The sequence below is a fragment of the Mustelus asterias genome, chromosome 7 (genome assembly GCF_964213995.1).
Source record: "Mustelus asterias chromosome 7, sMusAst1.hap1.1, whole genome shotgun sequence".
Taxonomy (NCBI): Eukaryota; Metazoa; Chordata; class Chondrichthyes; order Carcharhiniformes; family Triakidae; genus Mustelus; species Mustelus asterias.
Window position 1 is genome coordinate 78,856,557 of NC_135807.1, and position 23,924 is coordinate 78,880,480.

Consider the following 23,924-nt stretch of genomic DNA (forward strand, 5'->3'; position numbering starts at 1 on the left):
CTCTCGGTTAGCAACCATTGCCTCACGTTTCAGACCACAGACCAGTCTGTCCAGAATTGTATCATTTAGCACATCACCAAACTCATTGTACTCTGCAAATCTTTTTAATAAAGCCATGAATTGCACAATTAATCTCCTCTTTTCTTGATGCGTATGTGGAATCTGAAGTGCTCTGCAATTACCAAAGGCTTCGGTGAATAGCATGCCTACAAAATTTCTGTTTTGTTCATATGCTTTAGAGCCTGGCTTCTCTGGTTGCACTAAACCCATGAGGAGTTTGATCATTTTTTTCTCCATCACAGTCAGGAACTTGGGAATGCCTAATCATCTGATATTTTGTTTGCCTGCATGAAATAGGAAAGGAGCCCCATCGCTCCACATTTTCATCGAAGGGTCCCATAGAGCTAAAAACGTCTGCCATTTTCTTCCTAATAGAGGGTCCCTGTGATGAGCGATTGATTCACACGGGAGGCTAGGACGTACCCGGGAATAAAGGCTTTTATTCACAACAAGATTGGAGCACACTACTTAACAATATTGTCCCAGACTAAGGGCCACTAGGAAGTAGCAGTGACTTTTATACTCCTGTAAGAAGGCGGAGCCGAATGGAGTGTACCACATAAACAATAATAACAGGTGGAACGCCCAAACCCTAACCCCAACAGTAACAAGAGTAACATATGTACAAGTACCCATAGTGGTAACCATCTATGGTTCACCACATTCACCTCTCCTTTAAAAACAAAGGCCGGTGGGGTAAGGAGACAATACGAACTGTCCACATGTTCACAAGTTCAGCCGTGTCGGGGGTCCGCACCATCTCTGCGACCTCCGCAGCACTGGCTCCAGTGCCGGTTCTGGTGACCGTGGTGACGACCCTCTCTCCGAGGTGGTGTCCACTGACTCCTCCAGTTCCTCACACGCCTGTCGACCTCAAGGTGGCGACAATCTCCTGGACTCAGGCAAGCTGTACACGGGAGTAAGAGGATTAAGTTGAGGTCCCGATGCTGCCCACGCCGAGTCAGGAGGGGAGAGAATGGGCAAAGGAATCCTAACCAGGGGTGCGGGAGTGACGGGGGTTTCCAGGTCCCCTGCAGGCACTAGATCTCTGATAGAGACCGTGACCTCTCGCCCGTCAGGATATGCCACATAGGCATATTGAGGGTTGGCGTGGAGGAGATGGACCTGTTGAACCAAAGGGTCGGACTTGCGGGCCCTAACATGCCGTCGCAGGAGGACAGGTTCTGAGTACGTCAACCAAGACGGCAGTGAGGTCCCAGAGGAAGACTTCCTAGGGAAGGTAAACATCCGCTCATGTGGGGTAGCGTTGGTTGCCATACACAGGAGGGACCGGATTGAATGGAGCGCATCAGAAAGTACCTCTTGCCAACGGGTGACTAGAAGACCTCTAGACCTTAGCGCCAGTAAAACAGCCTTCCAGACTGTAGCGTTTTCTCTCTCAACCTGTCCGTTACGCCTGGGGTTGTAACTCGTAGTCCTACTTGAGGCAATTCCCTTAGAGAGCAGGTATTGCCTCAAGTCGTCGCTCATAAACGACGAACCCCATCACTGTGGATATAACTGGGGTAGCCGAACAGGGTAAAAAGACTCCACAGGGCTTTGATGACCGTGGCAGAGGACATGTCAGAACAGGGGATGGCAAAGGGGAACCGGGAGTATTCGTCAACCACATTGAGGAAATACACATTCCGATCTGTCGAAGGAAGGGGGCCCTTGAAGTTGACACTCAGTCGTTCAAAAGGGCGAGTGGCCTTAATGAGGTGTGCCCTGTCAGGCCGGTAGAAGTGCAGCTTGCACTCTGCACAAACCTGGCAGCTTCGAGTTATCGACCTGACATCCTCTATGGAGTAGGGCAGATTCCGAGCCTTTACAAAATGGAAAAACCGAGTGATCCCCGGATGGCAGAGATCATTGTGGAGGGCCTGTAACCTGTCCTCCTGCACACTGGCACATGTTCCACGCGACAGGGCATCTGAGGGCTCATTGAGCTTCCCCGGACGGTACATGATATCATAGTTGTAGGTGGAGAGTTCGATTCTCCACCTCAAGATTTTATCATTCTTAATTTTTCCCCTTAACGTGTTGTTGAACATGAAGGCCACGGAGCGCTGGTCCATGAGCAGGGTAAACCGTTTGCCAGCCAAATAATGGCGCCAATGCCGTACGGCCTCCACAATGGCCTGAGCCTCTTTCTCCACAGAGGAGTGCCGAATTTCAGGGCCTTGGAGGGTGCGAGAGAAAAAGGCGACGGGCCTGCCCGCCTGGTTAAGTGTGGCGGCCAGGGTGAAATCAGATGCATCACTCTCCACTTGAAAAGGGATGGACTCATCAACAGCGTGCATCGTGGCTTTCGCGATGTCGGCTTTTATCCCTGCAAAGGCGAGGCGAACCTCTGCTGTCAGGGGAAAAGAGGTAGATTTTATGAGTGGACGGGCTTTGTCCGCGTAATTGGAGACCCACTGTGCATAGTACGAGAAGAAGCCTAAGCATCTTCTCAGTGCTTTGATGCTAGTGGGTAGGGGAAGTTCAAGGAGGGGACGCATACGGTCTGGATCGGGGCCGATGACCCCGTTGCTAAATACGCACTTCTCCTTGTTATAGGTCAGGTTCAGGAGAGACGCAGTGCGTAAAAACTTCTAGAGGTTGGCGTCGTGGTCCTGCTGGTCATGGCCGCAGATAGTGACATTGTCCAGGTACGGGAAGGTAGCCCGTAGCCCGTTTTGGTCCACCATTCAGTCCATCTCACGCTGGAAGACCGAGACCCCATTACTGACGCCGAAAGGTATTCTTAAAAAGTGGTAGAGACGGCCATCCGCCTCAAAGGCCGTGTATTTGCAGTCCTCTGGGCGAATGGGGAGCTGGTGGTAGGCTGACTTCAAGTCGATGGTGGAGAACACCCGGTACTGCGCAATCTGGTTGACCATGTCAGATATGCGCGGGAGAGGGTACGCGTCCAGCTGCGTGTACCTATTAATGGTCTGACTATAGTCTATGACCATCCGGGGCTTGTCTCCAGTCTTAACCACCACGACTTGTGCTCTCCATGGGCTAGTGCTAGGTTGAATTACCCCTTCCCTGAGGAGCCGCTGAACCTCAGATCTAATAAAGATCCGATCCTCAGTGCTGTAACGCCTGCTCTTAGTCGTGATGGGCTTGCAGCCTGGCATGAGATTTTCGAATAGGGAAGGCGGGGTAATTTTGAGTGTTGAGAGGCCGCATGTGGAGCGCTCTGGACAATTTGGAGGCTGCTGTTCTCCCACTGAAAGTGGAGGGAGTGGCCCATCGTACTGCAGGGTCACACTCTTCAGGTGGACCATAAAGTCGAGCCCCAGGAGTACCAGAGCGCAAAGGTGCGGTAACACGAGGAGCCTGAAGTTCTCGTAAACTGTGCCCCGCACCGTTAAGGTTACCACACAGCTCCCAAGCACGAGGACAGATCGGGACCTTGACGCCCTGGAGATTGTCTGCCTGACAGTTTGCACACGGAGAGCGCACCGTTTTACTGTATCCGGATGGATGAAGCTCTCCGTGCTCCCGCTGTCAAACAGGCAATGCGCCAGGCGCCCGTTTACCTCTATGTCCATCATGGACTTGTCGAGTCTGTGAGGCTTGGCCTGGTCCAGGATGATTGACGCCACTGTTGGATCCCGAGCGTAACTGCAGGCAGCTGAGATAGCCGACGACGAGGACCCCTGCTGGTCTTCTGCGGCCGGTGTCGACCAAAGTGGCTGCGCCCATGAATTGCACGTGGTCGATGATGTTGAAAACGGCGGCACCCGCAGGTCGCACATGGCATGCGTCATCATCATAGGAAATGGCGGCGCCCGTGGATCGCACGTGGCTGAAGACATCGACGAGGCCAGAGACGAGGCGATGGATCCTGGGGAGTCACACACAGCACTGCTGGGCTTGGAAGGGGTCTTTGCTCGGCATACTTTTGCATAGTGCCCTTTCTTTCCACAGGCGGAGCAAAACACCGTCCTGGCCGGACATCTCTGACGAGGGTGCTTCGCCAATCTGCAGAAATAGCACCGTGGGCCTCCAGGAGCTGCCGCAGCCATCAGGTCTGAAGTTGGGAGCATTATCGCGCAGTTCCGAGGAGCCGCCGAGTACAGTTGAGGCGGTGGCTGTGCTTGCCACGCTGTTCTCACGTGGTCGGTGGGGTAGGTTTCGAGACTTCTGGAGGCTGTTTCCATTGCATCGGCCAATTCTACCGTCTTAGCCAGGTCCAGGTTACCCTGCTCTAGCAGCCGCAGGCGAATATAGGATGAGCCGATTCCCGCCACGAACGCGTCCCGAATAAGGTCGTTCGTGTATTGAGTAGCCAACACCTCCTTGCAGTTGCAGGCTCTGGCTAGCTGTTGAAGTTCGCGCAGGTACTGTCCCGTCGTTTCGCCGGGCTGCCGCCGTCGAGTGGCTAATAGGTGACGAGCATGAATTTCATTTGGCTGTTTATTATACAGCTTCTTGAGTAATTCGATAGCATCTTTGTAATTTTGGGAATCGCGAATTGTTGCATACACAGTGTCGCTCACCCTGGCGTGGAGGACCTGCAATCTGTCGGCGTCAGACTGGACTGCTGTTGAGGCCTCAATGTAATCCTCGAAGCACTTCAACCAATGGTCGAAAGTATTCGACGCCCCAGCGGCACGTGGATCCAAGGTTAGCCGATCGGCATCTGCTCCATTTTTTTTTCCGAATAAAATTTTCAGTATTTTGTTGTGAATAAAATTGATGCGCGATTGATTTACACGGGAGGCTAGGACGTACCCCGGAATAAAGGCTTTTATTCACAACAAGATTGGAGCACACTACTTAACAATATTATCCCAGACTAAGGGCTACTAGGAAGTAGCAGTGACCTTTATACTCCTGTAAGAAGGCGGAGCCGAACGGAGTGTACCACATAAACAATAATAACAGGTGGAACACCCAAACCCTAACCCCAACAGTAGCAAGAGTAACATATGTACAAGTACCCATAGTGGTAACCATCTATGGTTCACCACACCCTGTATGCATACTTTGCAACATGTTTTCAGCAGCTACCTTTCTTTTTCCTGTTTAACCAAGGCAACAAAGTTCAGCCACGTTTTTCAAACATCCCCAGCTCTGTAATTGCTTTGCAGAGGATCGGTATTCACATCCACTTCACCTGTGATGTCTGGAGCACAAACAAGAGCTTTTATTCTAAATCTTCTTTACCCAACTTTTCTTGTAATTTTTTTTTCTCCTCTCAGGTGGCAAGCAAGTGCTGGTTGAAGTCTTCATCACCAGTTTGTGTGTTATATGTTGTGATATTGACGCAAGGAAGCACAGAGGGTTAAAATCTAACAGAGCTTTGTTTACAAGGTGCGTTCACTGCATCCGAAATTTTACCGCCCTGCCCGGGACGAGCGAGGCTGTAAAAACACACCCTACAAGCTGCTTCTTTGCTCAGCAGTTTCCTGCACTCATGACCTGTGACATCACTTCTGGTGATGATATGCAGATGCCAAAGTTTACCGTAGCAACTAAGACTCAATGTAAATACATAACCATGCCTCCAAATTTCCCAACAAGTCACACACCATCCTAACTTGAAACAATATCAATGTCCTTCATGGCCACTGGGTCAGAATCCTGGATTTTCCAACCAAACAACACTGTGGGAATACCTTCACCACATGGTTTGTGTAGGTGGCTCATCATCCATCTTCTCAAGGGTGAACAGGAATGGGCAATATAAGTTAGCTTTTCCATGATATCCACATCCCAAGAATGAAGAAAAAAGCATTTTTTAAAAACTCATCTCAGTGAGAGGTGGGGATGAGGAGCGGGGGTGGGGAGCGGTGGTGGCTGTGCATTGGATTTGTCAACTCTTGTTAAGCATATCTGGAATCATGGGATATTTAATTACTTGCCATTTGGACTGGTGAGTAAGTAGACAGGCCAGACAAAGGATTTAGGAGAGGAAGGTAATAAACATAGAAAACAAAAATCAATGTGCTTGCAATGGGTTCAGAGCAAGATTACTATTCTGTATAAGTAGTAAATACCAACAGCTTATCAGAGTAAATAATCAGATCTAGAGTCTGAGCAAACATAACTAACAATACATTGAAATATTGAGGTTTTATTTCATTTAATCCAGACTTGTGCCAGCATCAGGGCAGACACAAATGCACTGTCCCATTAATATAAAAAAAATGACTTGGATCTGAAAGTTTACCCATAGGTTGGCAAAGAAAGGGTCAAAGCACGGACTGGGAAATGCAAATTCTCTGTCTTTACTGGGTTGCTAGCAGCAGTGTTTGGGAGATTCTTCTTACAGGAGACTCCCAACTACCTGAATGAGTTGGCAAACCTACAGGGGAGTGATCTTTACTCAGGTAATTGTTTGGGTGAGCGGGGATCTCATCTACATGCTACCAGTTGGTTGCACACTGAAAAATGGAAAAACAATTGCACCTGGTCCATGAGCAGAGCAGAACTGCTGGGGCTGGAGGCTGCTGGCAAGCTTGGGGAGGCAATGACATGGTGGTATTGCCACTGGACTAGTAATCCTGTGACCCAGGGTAATGCTCTGGGAACTCGGGTTCAAATCCCACCGTGGCAGATGGTGAAATTTGAATTCAATAAAATATCTGGAATTAAAAGTGTAATGGTCACCATGAAACCATTGTTGTTTGTCATAAAAACCCATCTGGTTCACTAATGTCCTTTAGGGAAGGAAATTTGTCACCTGACCTACATGTGATCCAGATCCACAGCACTGTGGTTGACTTTTAAATGCCTTCAGGCAATAAATGTTGGCCCAGCCAGCAATGCCCATATTCCATTATTTTCTTTTAAAAAAGGCACAACACCAAACAAGTTAGTCATCAGAAGGTTGTTTCAGGAGGATCTCTGGGGAAATGAAGCAAGGACAAGAATAGAACAGGCCAGGACTTTTTTTGTGGGGCCCAGAGGTGCACTCGTGTTCCTCTTGGCTCTACAAAAGAAAGTTTTCCATTTAATTTGGAGGGTTTTTTTGTCCTTTTGACAGTTGTTTTAACCAGTGGAAAGGCGTGACGGCTTTCCAGCTGGAGCCCGTTATGCTCTCTATTCAATGTAAACATACCAATTACACAACAAGGATTGGAGAAACAATAAAGTGGGTTCTTTATTTAAAGATAAAGTTGCTAACTAGGAGGTTAAGTATACATATCTGACTCCTATCATCTGTTGATGTAGATGAATAGATTCATGGACTATTAGATTGCATCTCTCAAGATGGTAGTGATCAACAACGGTTTAAGATATGTACCCGTAAAGGTACATATGTATCAATTCACAATGGTCCCCCTTTTTTCTAACTGTAGGCCCTTAGAGAGTGAATTATTTCCATGGAAGCAAAAGAAAATAATATTGCGTCCGAATGAATCATTAGACAAAGCAATACATTTACAAGCCAATGAAACATATCGGTAGTTTGCTTATCCACCCAGACTTAATTATGGTAATCTTATCTTGAGATTGATGCACATTTTCAGAATTCTGGTGAGGGGTGCTTCATTTATGTTGCACCTTAGACCATATTCTGTTTGAAATAGGTTTATTTAGTGTTTCTGGTTGTGGTATTGTTCTGATTTGGCATCTGTTTCGTCTCACTGCCATTCCATTTGGTGTTCATACTTGATATGATTGTGATTCTTGGCATATGTTGACTATTTTGCTGAATTTCACACACCTTGGGTAGTGTGCTTGAATTTTTTATCCAATGTTCAGGCTGGGGAATTCTTTACCCTCATGCTGGTCATGGGCATTTGTCATCTTCCCCTCTTTTTCAAGTAATGCATTTTGTATCCCTGGGAGTATCAACAAGTGATTACTGGGGAGGTTTGTCTGCACTTGTCTGCCTAACAGAATTCTGCGTTGGTTCCACAGTGCAGTGAAATAATCATCTTCAGAATGGATATATGTATTCGGCTAAATTGTGCTGCCCAGCCTGATATACATCAGGCCGTGGTTAAAATAGATCAGATATCATTGATGTCACAAGCCCCTGTTTTGCATTAACATATGAGGCATTTGCATGAGTCTAATTGCATTCAAAATAGATGTTGGGCAAGCAATTTAAGAGCATAGTGTGTGTTAAAATGTTAAAAGAGGTGTGGAGAGATAGAGCTGAGTCATTAGCATCCATATAGATGTTGACCTGTGTTTTTGATGATTAGCCAAGTACAGCATGTATATGAGGTGACATTTTTGAATAGGGGCGATTGCATAGAGGAAATCATTTACAATATTAGTTAAAATATTCTTAAAGTGGCCTCATAAAGTTACTGACCTTAAATAGGCCTGGGTGTGCTTTTTTCTGGACAAAGGTCATTCTGTATCTGACCCAAATTCATGAAATTAGACCCAAGCTATTTAAAGTGCCTTGCTGTATGTTCAGTAGGTCTCACAAAGAGGTTCTGCATCTTGTTTGGTTGAACATGAAATGTTTATTGGTAACCCATAACTATGTACATATATAGGGTATTCCCTAAGCTATGAGTTAACTCCATGCTTGCTTCTAACAGGTGTCTGTCCAGTCCACAACTAACTCTAGTTTCAGGTCATGTGTCTCTTTACATCACACTGTGGGCAGTACTGCTTCTCAGTCCTACATTAACCCTTGCTATTCTAGATGCCCATATTCTACAGGCCTCACAAATTAAAGCTTCAAAACCCATCACTAAAAGCCAGTATTTGATACATCAATAGTCAAGAGCTCAGAAGGATGCTGCATTTACCATGTCACAACTGCACCTGCACAGAAGCAGGCAGATACTTACCTTTCGAGCCAGCAAAAGATTCTACACACTGGAAACCCAGTAAACCAGAAAAAGTGATTGACAGCGACAAAACGTTTGTCCAAAATACTAGCTGTTCAAAACCACCCTGAAGTAACTTAATCAGATGTAAAATAGGAGGGCTGGCTTTGTATTTGTATTTATATAACCCCCCAAGACTTGCCTGGGCTTGCAAAATCTCACTAACTGTCCTGGCTGGAGATGATACACATCTCTTTAACCTGTGCTTAACCCTCTCTCCACTCACATTGTCTGTACCTTTAAGACTTGATTACCTGTAAAGACTCGCATTCCAATCATTATCTTGTAAATTGAGTTTGTGTCTTTATATGCCCTATTTGTGAACACGACTTCCATTCACCTGATGAAGGAGCAGCGCTCTGAAAGCTTGTGGCTTGTGCTACCAAATAAACCTGTTGGACTTTAACCTGGTGTTGTGAGACTTCTTACTTTGTATTTTGCTGCATTGGCAGTGGATGTTCAGTGGAGTGGGACTTGCCAATGGTTCCTGGCCTCTGGTTCTGAAACTCATTTCCTAGGTCAGGATTATTTTCTTCTGGAGACAGGGTGTCAGGGTCACTCTGGACCTGCTCAGTTGTATGGAGATGGGTGTTGCGGGGATGTGATAATCACTGGAGTACTTTACTGTGTTACCATATGATTGATCCAACTTTTCTCTCATATTAATTTTGTTAGGGAATATCTTACCAGCCGTTCATGCTATGCTCCTGCTGCAGCGAGGTTGGACGATTTGGCAGCCAGCTAAATCTCCATTCACTGCAGTGGGATGGAGAAAATCCCGCCAATGTGAACGATGGTAAAATTCCGGCCTTGTTATTTTGAAAAGTTTATAACATTTTACTGTCTCTTCTTTTAATCTGATGTCATGTGATTTGATCAAATTGTTCGCTTCAAGAGGCGGCCTTTGGTCATAATTCATTTCATTTTGTGGCTGCCAATGTCCAGGATGAGATACAACTAAAGCTGAAGCTAACTTATTTTATTACCTTGACTGCCTTCAGCCGAAGGGTTAAGGCTCTGTTGACTGATATGTGTACTTGCTAAAGGGTTAAACTTGCTAAACTGTCAGTTCTCTTTTACTGCTAATTTGTATTTTATTGGTTTTAGAGTTTAAATGAATTGTATTGTTAACCTCTTGGCCAGGTTGTTATTATAAATGAGAATTGGTTCTCAACTGACTTACCTAGCTAAATAAAAGTTTTAAAATGTAATTAATTACCTGAGGAGGAAAAACAGATATTTCAATTCAAAAGAGACTCCAGCCTTGCATAAATTAAGCCATGGCAGTACATCAAGATGCACATTGCAGGAATGACAACTTTTTGAATTATTGAAGGAAGATTTGAGTGCTGAAGGTTGGCAATTTATTTTCCTGGGGATGAAGAGGAAATGAGGGAAATCCTTTGAAATTTTAAAATATTGACACTTGTTACATTTTAAATAAATTTTAGAATCATTTTATCCTTCAAATCATTAAATACGTCACCTTGCAAATGGTACATATTCTTTATATATGAAAATAAAACAAATTGTAGAAACTCTAATACAATTTTACTAGGACAGGTTTCTTTCGTTAGAAACATAACTCAATCATATCATGTTAATTTTGTCAATTTAAATCTTTCACAGCATGCACATACACTAATCCCAACTCAGCCGACATTCACAAGACAATATGGCTCACTATACCATCTATTCCTGTTGCCAAAGCAGCACAAAGAACAGTGGGGATTCATTGAGAATGGAATTTGTCAATTTAATTATGTTTGTATTTCTAAGTAGAACAAGGAGGATAGAGTGAATCAACAACATCATAACAAAGATGTTGATGATAGGGTCACATCCAAACATTAACTTCTCATTTCCTCTTTCATATGCAGTTCAACATTTAATTACACTTGCTGTTGGGCGGTCAATATTCAAACATCATTCCTTTGTCCACTATTTTACCAAATGTAACCTATTTAACATTACACAAAACACCTGTAACCTTTCTGTCTCAATTAGCAGTGAGAGAAATGACAGTTTCCAATCTCAAACTTGAATTTATTGGTTGGTTTTTTTGAAACTCCAACCTCTTTGGAAGAAAAAGCTATTTGTTCTTGTGGAACCCTAGGAAGCCGAATATGGGTTGAAATGCTGGCTTAAAATCAGTTTAACATATTAGTTATGACTTTCAACCTGGATTTATCTCTGGGAACTTGCTCATTTTCAGTCCATGTGCCTAGGAAAATGGAGGACAGTCTACTATTGAATCTCTTAAACTAATCTTCAAAGTTAGTTACAAACTATCACCCCCATCCCCACAACTCACAGGAATATGACCCATTAGTTGTCCCACATAAATAACATTCTGACTGACATACCATATCCACATTTGGGTTGCTACAGAAGAACAGAAGTAAAGAGGCTGTGGGAGGAAAATGGTGAAGGGGACATGAAGTCTAGCTGCTGGGAAAAATGGCTACCTCTGCCTCCCATCTGATGCAAATAGCTAAAAGAATGATCTGAACTCTGAAATTTAACTGTCAAAGTCTAGGGGAGACTTTGACAGTTAATTTCCTTCTAACCCTCAGTTAAGAGGCAGCACACCATTTTATTGGCTAGTGCTGCAACAACTGATCTCAAACAGCAGCCAGCTGAACAGAAGTAAAGAAGTCATTGCTGAAGATTGTGAACACCAGTTAAAGCAATGCTCAGCTATCACCATTCACTTGCTGCTAGATATTGACTGACTACACTGCTTTAGAAAGGGACATTTAAAATACATCAGGTGATGCATACCTTCTCAAACATTTTGTCAAGACTTCACCAACAATCTGTATTTTTTTTAATTCTCTGAGGGTTTCACCTGGAGAGGGGTGGTGTGCTCTTCTACTTCATTGGCGACCTTATAGGAGTCACCAGGAGGAGGGAATGTTTGGTCATTGCTGTCACGTGCAGGATCTCCCAGTCAGTCACACAAACGTACATAAGGTAGGCGATGGATGGATTGTTTTCCAGGGCCAGCAGTTGTACTAACTATGCTACTAATAATGCCAGCCAGAACGACCTGACACTCAACTTTGCAAATCTGACTGGTTCCTGAAAAAGTGCAATGCTCCATCGATTAAACACGCACATGAAAATCGGGCACCCATAGAATACCCAGGAATACTCATTAACCACGAGGACTTCCACACATCAATGTGCAGCTGCTGCACAGCCAAAAAATACTCTTTCTGCAAGTCCACGCAATATTCCTGGCCAACGTGATGTTTTTATCCAGTGGAAGACCAGGTTCCCTGATCTCTTTTCATCTGCAAGCAGTCTTAAGAGGTAGCTGCTAATGGACAAGGGATTGGCTCACGACATTCGTCAGAATTGGGCAGCACAGTAGCTCAGTGGTTAGCACTGCTGCTTCACAGCTCCAGGGACCTGGGTTCGATTCCTGGCTTGGGTCACTGTCTGTGTGGAGTTTGCACATTCTCCTCATGTCTGCATGGGTTTCCTCCGGGTGCTCCGGTTTCCTCCCACAGTCCAAAGATGTGCGGGTTAGGTTGATTGGCCAGGTTAAAAATTGCCCCTTAGAGTCCTGAGATGCGTAGGTTAGAGGGATTAGCGGGTAAATATGTGGGGGTAGGGTCTGGGTGGGATTGTGGTCGGTGCAGACTCGATGGGCTGAATGGCCTCCTTCTGCACTGTAGGGTTTCTATGATTCTATGATTTCTATGAGAAACCTCAACACTGAAGCCCAACAGCACCATGCTGAAAGCCATATCACCATTGGACATTGGTGATTGGACAGGCCATCAGCACATTGAAAAAGCACTTCAGGCACCTGGACAAATCTGGAGATGTCCTTCAGTGTGAACTAACCAGGGTCTCCAGAATGGTTGTGGTTTGATTTTTTTCCACATAATTTTGAGCAACAGAAAGATTTGCACCTGCAGGACGAACAAGCTGAAGAGCTTCAAAACTCCTTGGATGTGAGAAAAAAGAAGAGGAGACTGATGAGGAAACTGCACCCCCAGTTGCTAGCACTGCTGCCTGCGATGCCAGGGCTGACATTACTGTAACATTTATTTTGGTTGCACCAGCACATCTGCGTCATCAGAAACGCAACAACCATTCTTTTCACTCGCCCTCCACCCTTGCCACTAATACTAACAGAAAAAAACTTGCATTTATATGGCATTTTTCATGATAATAAAATGTCCATAAGCTCTTTACAATCAATGAAGTGCTCTTCCTTTTAACAAAATCCAGCAGAATAGAGCAACATTGTGGACTCTCTGCAGCTCTCCCACTCACTACCATCTGCTGCTGCTTACTTGTGAAGTGTGAGTCATCAAGATCAAACCGAACTCGCTGCCTTTCTGAGTGGAGTATCTGAGCTGATGCATGGTCTGCATCCTCAGGACTCAACATCTCTGAGGAATTTTGCCAACAATGTTCACTGTCTGCTACTGAAAATGTGAAGACCTTGTGGGAAATGAAAGTCCTTGGAAGATAATCATTACAGTTACAGAGATAGGGTGGGGGACCTGGATAAGATGCTCTGTCGGAGCCAAATGGCCTCCTTCTGTGCTATAGAGTTTCTATGCAAGTTATCATTATGAAGCAGATCATGTTGAAAGTGAGCAAGGTTACGGAATGCCATGTGACATGTGGGTGGTTTCTATTTAATTGTTTGACCAGCTAGCTGGGCGTTCTCTGTTTTTCCTTGTTCAGCTGTCCTTATCTTTCCTGACCATTTTAGGTCTTTAAAGCATTTTCTGCAGTTAATTCAGGGGTGAAACACCACATCTTCTCTGCAACCTCCAACCATGCCTTCTGGTGTCAGCAGTAAAATTCTTCCTCCCATTGGAAGGAGGGAGTAGTCAGGGATGTCAAATTTCCATTCAACTCCAGCATTTCCTCCTTGGCACCTGTCTACTGAAAAAGGTAATCCCTTACCCCATCCTTGGTCACTTCCTCTTCCTCATGTGCTGTGTTCTCTTCTCCTGCAAGGGGGAAAAAGAGATGTACGAGTCTGTGCAGTGGCATGTGTTCATCCAATGAGATTGCAGAAGGATGGAAGTAAGTGCTTGTTGTGGATGGATTGATGGTGATATGAGGAAATGCATTGGCAGAGGGGGATGAGTGCATGGAAAGTGAGTGTGAGGAGTAATATGGTAGTATAGGTTTGCAAAGGCAGAATGAGGGAATAGGGCCATACACACAGAAGGGCGTAGGTGCATGTACAGCTGTCCTTATCTTTCCTGACCATTTTAGGTCTTTAAAGCACTTTCTGCAGTTAATTCAGGGGTGAAACACCACATCTTCTCTGCAACCTACAACCATGCCTTCTGGTGTCAGCAGTAAAATTCCTCCTCCCATTGGAAGGAGGGTGTATCACTGCTTACAACCTCGATAACATATCCAACATATCTCTTTTAAAAAAAAGAGCAGCCTTTGCTTGTTTGGACTTGCTTCTCTCTCTTCCTTCTTTGGTTTGCAACCATAAACTCCTTGCCACTTTGGATAGTTCCTTTAAATACTGGAGTTAAGATTGTGTCACACTAGACTACTCACACCTGTTTTGTTGTGGGCCCGAATTTTTTGGATGGCGTGGGCTCAACCCGCACCATCCGGAGAGTCAGCAAGATTGGCAGCAGGTGGGACTTTCATCCTCACTTGGAAGAAAACCCCACCTTGGGGGAGCTGTCGGTCAATCTGATTGGCTGACAGCTCTCCAGCCCATCCAGACACAGTGCTGCAGTGGCAAGAAGAGGCACTGATGTTAACCCCTTACTCTACAGCACCCACTGTCACTGATTGAATGAGAAACGTGGAAGCATGATTATAATAAGGTGGCTGAGTTAAAAAGCCACAGACAATTGCATTTTTTGATTTCCTATGTGCTAATTAATTGACACATCCTTCCCCTGTGCACTGCCCCCTTCCCATGCACCCTATCATCCCCCTCCCCCTCCCCCTACACTACCCCCTGTGCTCCCAGCACATCTTGGAATTAAAATTGCCATTACTTTGTGTCAATGGCCAAAACAGAGATCCCTTGAGTGAACATCATTCTTAAAACAGGGAATGTACATTATGTTGAGTAACTCAGCAAACATTTATCTTATTTGGTAGAAAAACTAGAACACTCATTTTCAAATAATGTCCAGATTTCTTTTTAGTCCAAAAATGGCGGCATTGTGGCACAGTGGTTAGCACTACTACCTTACAGCACCAGGGACCTGCATTCAATTCCCAGCTTGGGTCACTGTCTGTGCGGAGTCTGCACATTCCTCCTGTCTCTGCGTGGGTTTCCTCCGGGTGTTCTGGTTTCCTCCCTCAGTCCAAAAGACAAACTGGTTAGGTGTATTGGCCATGCTAAATTCTCCTTCAGTGTACCTGTGGTGAACCATAGTTGGTTACCACTATGAGTGCTGAGCCATGGATGGTCAGCACTATGGGTGTTTGTAGATATGTTACTGTTGTCACTGTTGGGGTTAGGGTTGGGCTGTTCTACCTGTTGATATTGTTCTGTGGTACACTCCAGTTGGCTCCGCCTACCTGGGGAAGTATAAAGGTCACTGCACTGCCTGGTGACCCTTTAGTCTGGGATTGTATTGTATATAGTGTGCTCCATTCTTGTCAGTAATAAAAGCCTTTATTTCCCGGGTACAATCTAGCCTCCCGAGTGATTTAATCGCGCATCAGTACCCGAATAGGCACCAGAGTGTAGTGACTCGGGGATTTTCACAGTAACTTAAGTGCAGTGTTAATGTAAGCCTACTTGTGACACTAATAAATAAACTTAAAACCAAAGTGAAAATATCAGAGAGAGACCTACTTAATCTAAGCAAAAATAACAGCAACTGAATGATTCATACATGTAACGATATCGACAAATGTCCTGAAATTCGGTGGGACTGCTACTACACTCCTGCCATAATTCCAGTGGTAGATCAGTGGAACCCCGAGGGAAACCAAACATCCATTTCTATTCTTCCCCATTGTTGTAGTGGGAAAGTAGTAACACTCTACCAAGATTCGGGACCAGAGACTTTACAGTAATTCATAATACACTGGAAAATATTTGCTTAAATTGTTCGTTTAACCCCTTTCAATTTTTTTTAATTGACCCATTCTTTTATCGTGAGGAGAAAAAGCAGCTACATTGAAAACCTAAATGATAATATTGTGGAGATCCTCCCAATTGAGTGACAGGTTAGACTATATCACCTGGTCATTCTCATACATAGCCATCAGATCTTATCAACATGGAACAACAACAATCCAGTTTATACAGTCTCACTCGGCCATATAAAATTGGTCACATGCAGCAAAAAAATCAAATTTCCTTGGTAGTTTCACACCCAACCCATTATATATTTCTAGAATTTACATTACATGTAAAAAAGAATGACAGGCATACTGATAAATGCTGTTTCAATAACTTGTTTTCCTCCCACACAAGCAACATAATGCAGCCAGCCAGACTTCTAAACATCCCAGGCTCTGGATAAGTTTCTTCTTCTCGTCAACTCATCCATCCATGTCTCATGTATGGAAGCATCATTCAAGATTCAAATGAAAGCAAACAAATGAACACGTGTAAGGCCCCATCTGCAGCAAGAAAGATTACAGGATACATTTCTTCATTATTTGGGCATTAAGCATCCCCATGGAAGGGTCATGCCATGAATAGAACTGCTAGATTTTCTTTTGACTTTTAATTTAATTAAAGTAATAGGTTCCTTCGGGTGTATGTAATCCTCCCCCATCTGATTTTCCTTTCCACATTCTGTAGTAAAGATAAAAATCTAATCCTACCGTTCCAACAAATTGTCACAGCGTAACTCTTGCTTTTAGAACCCTAAATAATCAGCAAAGAGCAAGCCTGGGGTGAGAATTGTTCAGTAAGAAGTCTCACAACACCAGGTTAAAGTCCAACAGGTTTATTTGGTAGCAAATACCATAAGCTTTGCTACCAAATAAACCTGTTGGACTTTAACCTGGTGTTGTGAGACTTCTTACTGTGTTTACCCCAGTCCAACGCCAGCATCTCCACATCGTGAGAAACGTTAGCAGAAGCACACCCTGCACAGAAGGAAAGATCTGGGCATGTGAGTAGCGGACATACTTCGGCCATTTAATTTGCAGTTGATGATATCAGTTGTCAATGTGTCAGTCTAACGTTCAGTTCAATCTTTCACTAAAACCCTTAATAGCCTTGATCAATGCATGTGCCTTAGCTGATAATGACAGTAACAACAACATACTTCAGAAGGAATGAACTGACCCTCAAAGCTGTCCCCTGAAGGGTTACAGAAACGATGTGGAGATGCCGGCGTTGGATTGGGGTAAACACAGTAAGAAGTCTAACAACACCAGGTTAAAGTCCAATAGGTTTATTTGGTAGCAAAGGCCACTAACTTTCGGAACAGGCTGTTCCTTCGTCAGGTCTGTCACCCTTCGTCACCCACCCACCTGACGAAGGAACAGCCTGTTCTGAAAGCTACCAAATAAACCTGTTGGACTTTAACCTGGTGTTGTGAGACTTCTTACTGGGGTTACAGAAACTACAACAGCACAGATGAATGACAAAAGCGAAAAAAATGTCGAGACGGAAATATGCTGAAAGAAAAAGGGAATTAAATACTGCAAAATAGACAAAGATAGGAAAATTAAGAGAATACCAAGGAGAAGAGAAAATAATTAAAAGATTAGTGGGAAAATTAAATATTATAAAAAGGAAAAATAAGTATTGTAAAATAGAATTAAATGTTGAAATATACATACAACATGATGTGGAATTATTTTGAAACAGGGAGATTTCAATCTAAGTTTAGAATTAGGCAGTATGAGGCGAGGAGAAAATCTGGAAAGAAGGTGGATTGACAAAGAGATTATTTTATAAACTTATCAGGGCAAATGTGCTTGGGTGGAAGGGTCATTTTTTTTTTAATGACGTCTGCTTGAGAATCACTAATAGAACCACCAACAACCATATATCATTGTGCACCGGGTTCCATTTTGTTCTGAGATGGGTTCTTCTACCTTGGAGTCTAGGCATGGGACTCAGTTTTAGACAGACAGTAGACATAGTCTGGGTGTCTGCTTAACAGTGTATACTACAGGTTACAGAGTAGGCATGTTGCTCCCAGGTGTGATTCCAACCTCTCTCTCTTGACAGCCTAACACATGACTGCCTCAGTAGTACATCATCATTGATGTCAGCAATCAGTCCTCATGGAATATTCACCCAATAGGCTCAGCTCCTTTAGAAGGGAAAAGAAAATTTGCACCCAATCTTTTTTCCTCATTTGAGTGTTTGGATACAATGGAAGTTTTAGGGTTGCAACTAATTATATCAGGAAATGCAAAACAAGATTCCAAAGCTGCTGTTTTTATATTTATTGACTGCCAAAACAAAATCTTTCCCTTAGCCTCCGAAATAGATATCTTGATGCAGTTTTTGAGACTGGACTGGATATTTGGATCATTACTTTCATAGAGCAATGGGAGTTAAGTGATTTCCCAGCAGCTTTGAACTAGAAAGTACATCAATGACAGCTCTGATAAGACCAAGTACCAGAGTGACAAATTTTAAAATTTTGAGCTTAGGAAACTTGGTTCACATTAATAGATACACACTTATTCCAAAATATTCTTAAACAAATGACTGTTCAGTAGCTGTGCACTGTTGATAAACTGGTGTCCACTAGTTCTCAAAGATTCCACCAATGGGAACAATTACTCTATTTGTCTGGACCCCTCATGATTTTGAACACCTCTATCAAATCTTCTCTCAACTCTCTCGTCTCATAGAAGAACAACCCGAGCTTCTCCAATCTACCCATATAACTGAAGTTGCTCATCCCATGAACCATTTTCATTTAGAGATGGTGCCAAATCTTTTCGGCACTCTCTCTTAAAGCCTTCACATCCTTCCTGCAGGTTTTAGCCAGAATTGAACACAGTACTCCATTTGAGGCTGAACCACTGTCTAATAAAGGTTCATCATAATTTCCTTTATTCTAGTACTTAATGGCTCTATTTTCAAGTCCAGGCATTCATGCTTTCTGAGATGGGTTCTTCTACCTTATGCAACAACCTACCGCATGGTAGGTTGTTGCATAAGGTTAAATCTCACGGGATCCAGGGTGAGGTATCTAAATGGATACAAAATTGGCTTCTTGACAGAAGCCAGAGGGTGGTTGTAGAGGGTTGTTTTTCAAACTGGAGGCCTCTGACCAGCGGTGTGCCTCAGGGATCAATGCTGGGTCCACTGTTATTTGTCATTTTTATTAATGATTTGGATGAGAATATAGGAGGCATGGTTAGTAAGTTTGCAGATGACACCAAGATTGGTGGCATAGTGGACAGTGAAGAAAGTTATCTTCGATTGCAACGGGATCTTGATCAATTGGGCCAGTGGGCTGACGAATGGCAGATGGAGTTTAATTTAGACAAATGCGAGGTGATGCATTTTGGTAGATTCAACCAGGGCAGGACTTACTCAGTTAATGGTAGGGCGTTGGAGAGAGTTACAGAACAAAGAGATCTAGGGGTACATGTTCATAGCTCCTTGAAAGTGAGTCACAGGTGGACAGAGTGGTGAAGAAGGCATTCGGCATGTTTGATTTCATCGGTCAGAACATTGAATACAGGAATTGGGACATCTTGATGAAGTTGTATAAGACATTGGTAAGGCCACACTTGGAATACTATGTGCAGTTCTGGTCACCCTATTATAAAAAGGATATTATTAAACTAGAAAGAGTGCAGAAAAGATTTACTAGGATGCTATCGGGACTTGATGGTTATAAGGAGAGGCTGGATAGACTGGGACTTTTTTCTCTGGAGCGTAGGAGGCTGAGGGGTGATCTTATAGAGGTCTATAAAATAATGAGGGGCACAGATTAGCTAGATAGTCTATATATTTTCCCAAAAGTAGGGGAGTCTAAAACTAGAGGGCATAGGTTTAAGGTGAGAGGGGAGAGATACAAAAGTGTCCAGAGGGGCAATTTTTTCACACCGGGTGGAGAGTGTCTGGAACAAGCTGCCAGAGGTAGTAGCAGAAGCGGGTACAATGTTGTCTTTTAAAAAGCACTTAGATAGTTACATTGGTAAGATGGGTATAGAGGGATATGGGCCAAATGCAGGCAATTGGGATTAGCTTAGGGGTTTAAAAAAAAAAGTGGCATGGATAGGTTGGGCCAAAGGGACTGTTTCTATGCTGTAAACCTCTATGACTCTATGACCTATTTCCTTAACCCGCCCTTCAACAATTTGTGCAAATAGACGTAGTTTGTTTGTTTCCTCTATCCCTTTCAGAATGATATCCTTTAATTTCCATTGCCTCTCCTTGTACTTCCTCCCAAAATGTATCACTTCACACTTCCTGGCAAAATCTCATCTGCTCTGTGTCCCTATATTCCTGATGTGGAGATGCTGGCATTGGACTGAGTTAAACACAGTAAGAAGTCTCACTTGTAAATTGAGTTTGTGTCTTTATATGCCCTGTTTGTGAACAGAACTCCCACTTACCTGACGAAGGAGCAGCAAGCACTCCGAAAGCTAGTGGCTTGTGCTACCAAATAAACCTGTTGGACTTTAACCTGATGTTGTGAGACTTCTCACTGTCCCTATATTCCACCAGCCATCTATATCCTCTGAAGTCGATCATCATTCTCATCCAAGTAGCACAAAAGAGGCACATAATGAACTGGCAGCCCGTTTTACACAGCATCTAATTTCCTTCTCCATTGTGTTTGATTCACTATGAACTTGTTTCACACCACTGGCAAACATCAATTTTCATCCCAAAGATGAATGCCCCCTTCAAACAGTTTGGTTGAGAAACAGCAAAACCCACCCACCAGGGATTAAGTTAACAGGTCAGACAAGATGGCATATTCAGTTGCTAGCCTCATCAGCCTGCTGCTGCAAAATTAAAAATCAATGGTCAAAATCATTTTATTCATGCTTTAGATTCTTCAGGACTGGGACAGCAGTTACTTGGCGTTACCTGTCTGGTATGCAATAAGTGAGGAAAATAAATCAAATGAACAATTCTGTCAGTTTTATTACTAATGCCTCTTCAGTTATGAAGTTGGACTGGGTTTCTTCATTCTACTTGCTATTATCAGGATGTAATGCATTTTTTACGTACACTGAAATCTTTGAAGTATTCAAAATTGAACAACATACAACCAGATTCCCTTGTCTCCTTACGTAACTGTGTATTTTTCATTTGCTCATTGTTCCATTGAATTCTACCGATTTGTTTAACAAGGGTCTTTTTCAATGGAACACAACAAATAAAAAAGTCACTAGGTGACTAATCTGTTTAGGTTATTTAAAATGGCATTGAATCTGACAGGTGGGTCGTAGTAAGAGACAGTTTACAAACACAAATTCTAAAATAATTTATCTTTTTGAATTCATGATAATAGCCCATTCAGAAAAAAATAGATTAGAAATGTACTTTAAATATTAGGTATCTAATTTTTACAAAGTAATTAGCATCCTGAAAACAAAAAACTGAACCAACACTCACCTAATCAGAATTCTCCAAACAGTTTACGTTATTCTGTGGTACTGAAGATCTAATCTTGAGTAAGTCTGTTTACGTACAACAGTCAGGGTACTTTTGCTGTACCATTCAACCATTCTTGTTTGCAGGAGGTGGGTCTATTTAACACTACTGGGCGGTGCTCGAATGTGGTTACACATTGGGTGCCGCCTACTTTGCTATCCCAGTAATTGTATCTTTCAGCATTCAAAATGGTCAAAAAGGAGAAACAATAAAATGAACACAAAATGAATAAAACAAAAACATCTAAACCCCCTAAAGTTTAGTGTTTTTACATATTTGCAGTTATAATAAAGGCTTACACCCAAGTAGAATCATAGAGTCCCTACCGTACAGAAGGAGGTAATTCAGTCCATCGAGTCTGCACTGACAACAATCCTATCCAGGCCCAATCCCTACATATTTACCCCACTAATCCCTCTAACCTACGCATCCTGGGACACTAAGGGGCAATTTATCATGGCCAATCAACCTAACCCGCACATCTTTGGAATGTGGGAGGAAATCAGAGCTCCCGGAGGAAATCCACGCAGACACGGGGAGAATGTGCAAAACTCCACACAGACAGTGACCCAAGCTGGGAATCGAACCCAGGTCCCTGGAGCTGTGAGGCAGCAGTGCTAACCACTGTGCCAGCATGCCGCCCACTCTTTCCCTTTCCAGTGCTTCTCTGTACCAATAAAAAATATGGTTGTGTTTTATCATAGAATCCCTACAGTACAGGAGGCCGCCATTCGGCTCTTCGAGTCTGTACCAACCACAATCCCACCAAGGCCCTATTCCCACAATCCCACGCGTTTACCCTGCTAATCCCCCTGACATTTGGGTCAATCAGCCTAACCCGCACATCTTTGGGAGGAAACCAGGGCACCCAGAAGAAACGCACACAGACATGGAGAGAACGTGCAAACTCCACACAGACAGTGACCCGAGTCTGGAATTGAACCAGGGACCCAGGCGTTGTGAGGCAGCAGTGCTAACCACTGTGCCACCATGCCACCAAATGTTATTTGAAATGGAAATAAAATATGTAGCAGCCACTGGCGAATTTGATGGAGAGTGCGATGATGGCATAATGAATGAGGAAGAAGCAAAAGTGATTAGGGACACCCTCTTCACACGAAATCTTCAAAAAACTATTCTTATTTTTGTACCTTTCTGGATGCCAAAGTTTTGCAGCACATACCGTAAAGAATGTTCGAGGTCTGGTTGGACTGTATTGTAGGAGCCTGCCACATCCTGCAAGACATCTGAAATATTGATTATGATTAATACTTTTTTCAGTGATGGGCTTCTTGGCTTTTTGCCTTCATTCTATATGCGTTGTGTTGTAGTTTGTGGCTATTCGTTCATAGTGTAGTTATCTGAAAGTCAGCACCTCTAACACTCTGATACTCAGTACTGTTACATACTCAACTAGTTCAATCGCGGCATTCAAGAAAGATGCTTATTTGAATTGAAACAATGTGCAGGAGCATGCCACTAAGCCATAATGTTCATTTAGAGAACTGGTCCAAATACGATGGGCCAAATGGCCTCCTTCTGCACCTTAACAATTCTGTTGCCCATAAATTAGCGGCCACAAAACCATTGCATCATAGATTTGAATTACCATATGAATACCATCAATGATGTCCTGGACCTTCCAAGTGAACAAAACATGATGCTGCAGTTGTTATGGGTGAACTGCAGACGCTTTGACATTGCTGAAATCTCTTGCAGCTGTTTAGGATGAAGCAGAGGTCATAAAGCTTAGAAGTGTAACTTGGCAATGCCTTCCTGTTGTGGTGGCTGGCCACAAATCAGTGGAGATCGCATTGCTTATCAAGTGGAGACAATCTTTTTCAGACATGGAGCTTTCCTATAATGACAGGTCTGTGGATAATAGCAGGCATGGTCAATTCATTCAGATATCATTTCACTTCTCTCTTTTCCCACTCTTCAATTTCTTTCTCAAAATAGTGCAGAAATGCTGCAATGGATTTTTCATAGGCTTCAGGGATTCCACTACAGAAAGCTTGAAGCAGGGTGGGAAGTGGGAGCTACCCTGTTCCAACAATAAACTGTCAACAACAAGGGCTGCCATCCTGTCAAAAACTGGGGCCTACCATCACCACTGCCACCAGCCCACCACAGGAGCTGCCAGCGAATTCAGAGGGCTGGCAGCTTAGCAGACTCAGCAGCACTTCAGGAATTGGTGTCCATTGGTGGGACTGCATCTGGAGGATGAGCATGTATCTTTGCTGTATACCCTCAAAATCAATTAGTTAGAATGTGGGGGCACCAAGCTCAATAAGGAGATGGGTGGTGGTGGGGAAGGGGGGTCTGGGTACTGAGGGCATTGAGGTGGCATCTTTCATGAGTTAAAGGGTGCATAGAAAGGAGGCTCCCTTCCCATAACCTACAGGGAGGCCACCAGGGTTTATCTAGTGTTTTTGCCACACAGACAAGAACCCTCACACTGCCGGTTAAATGCTAGTGACGACAGA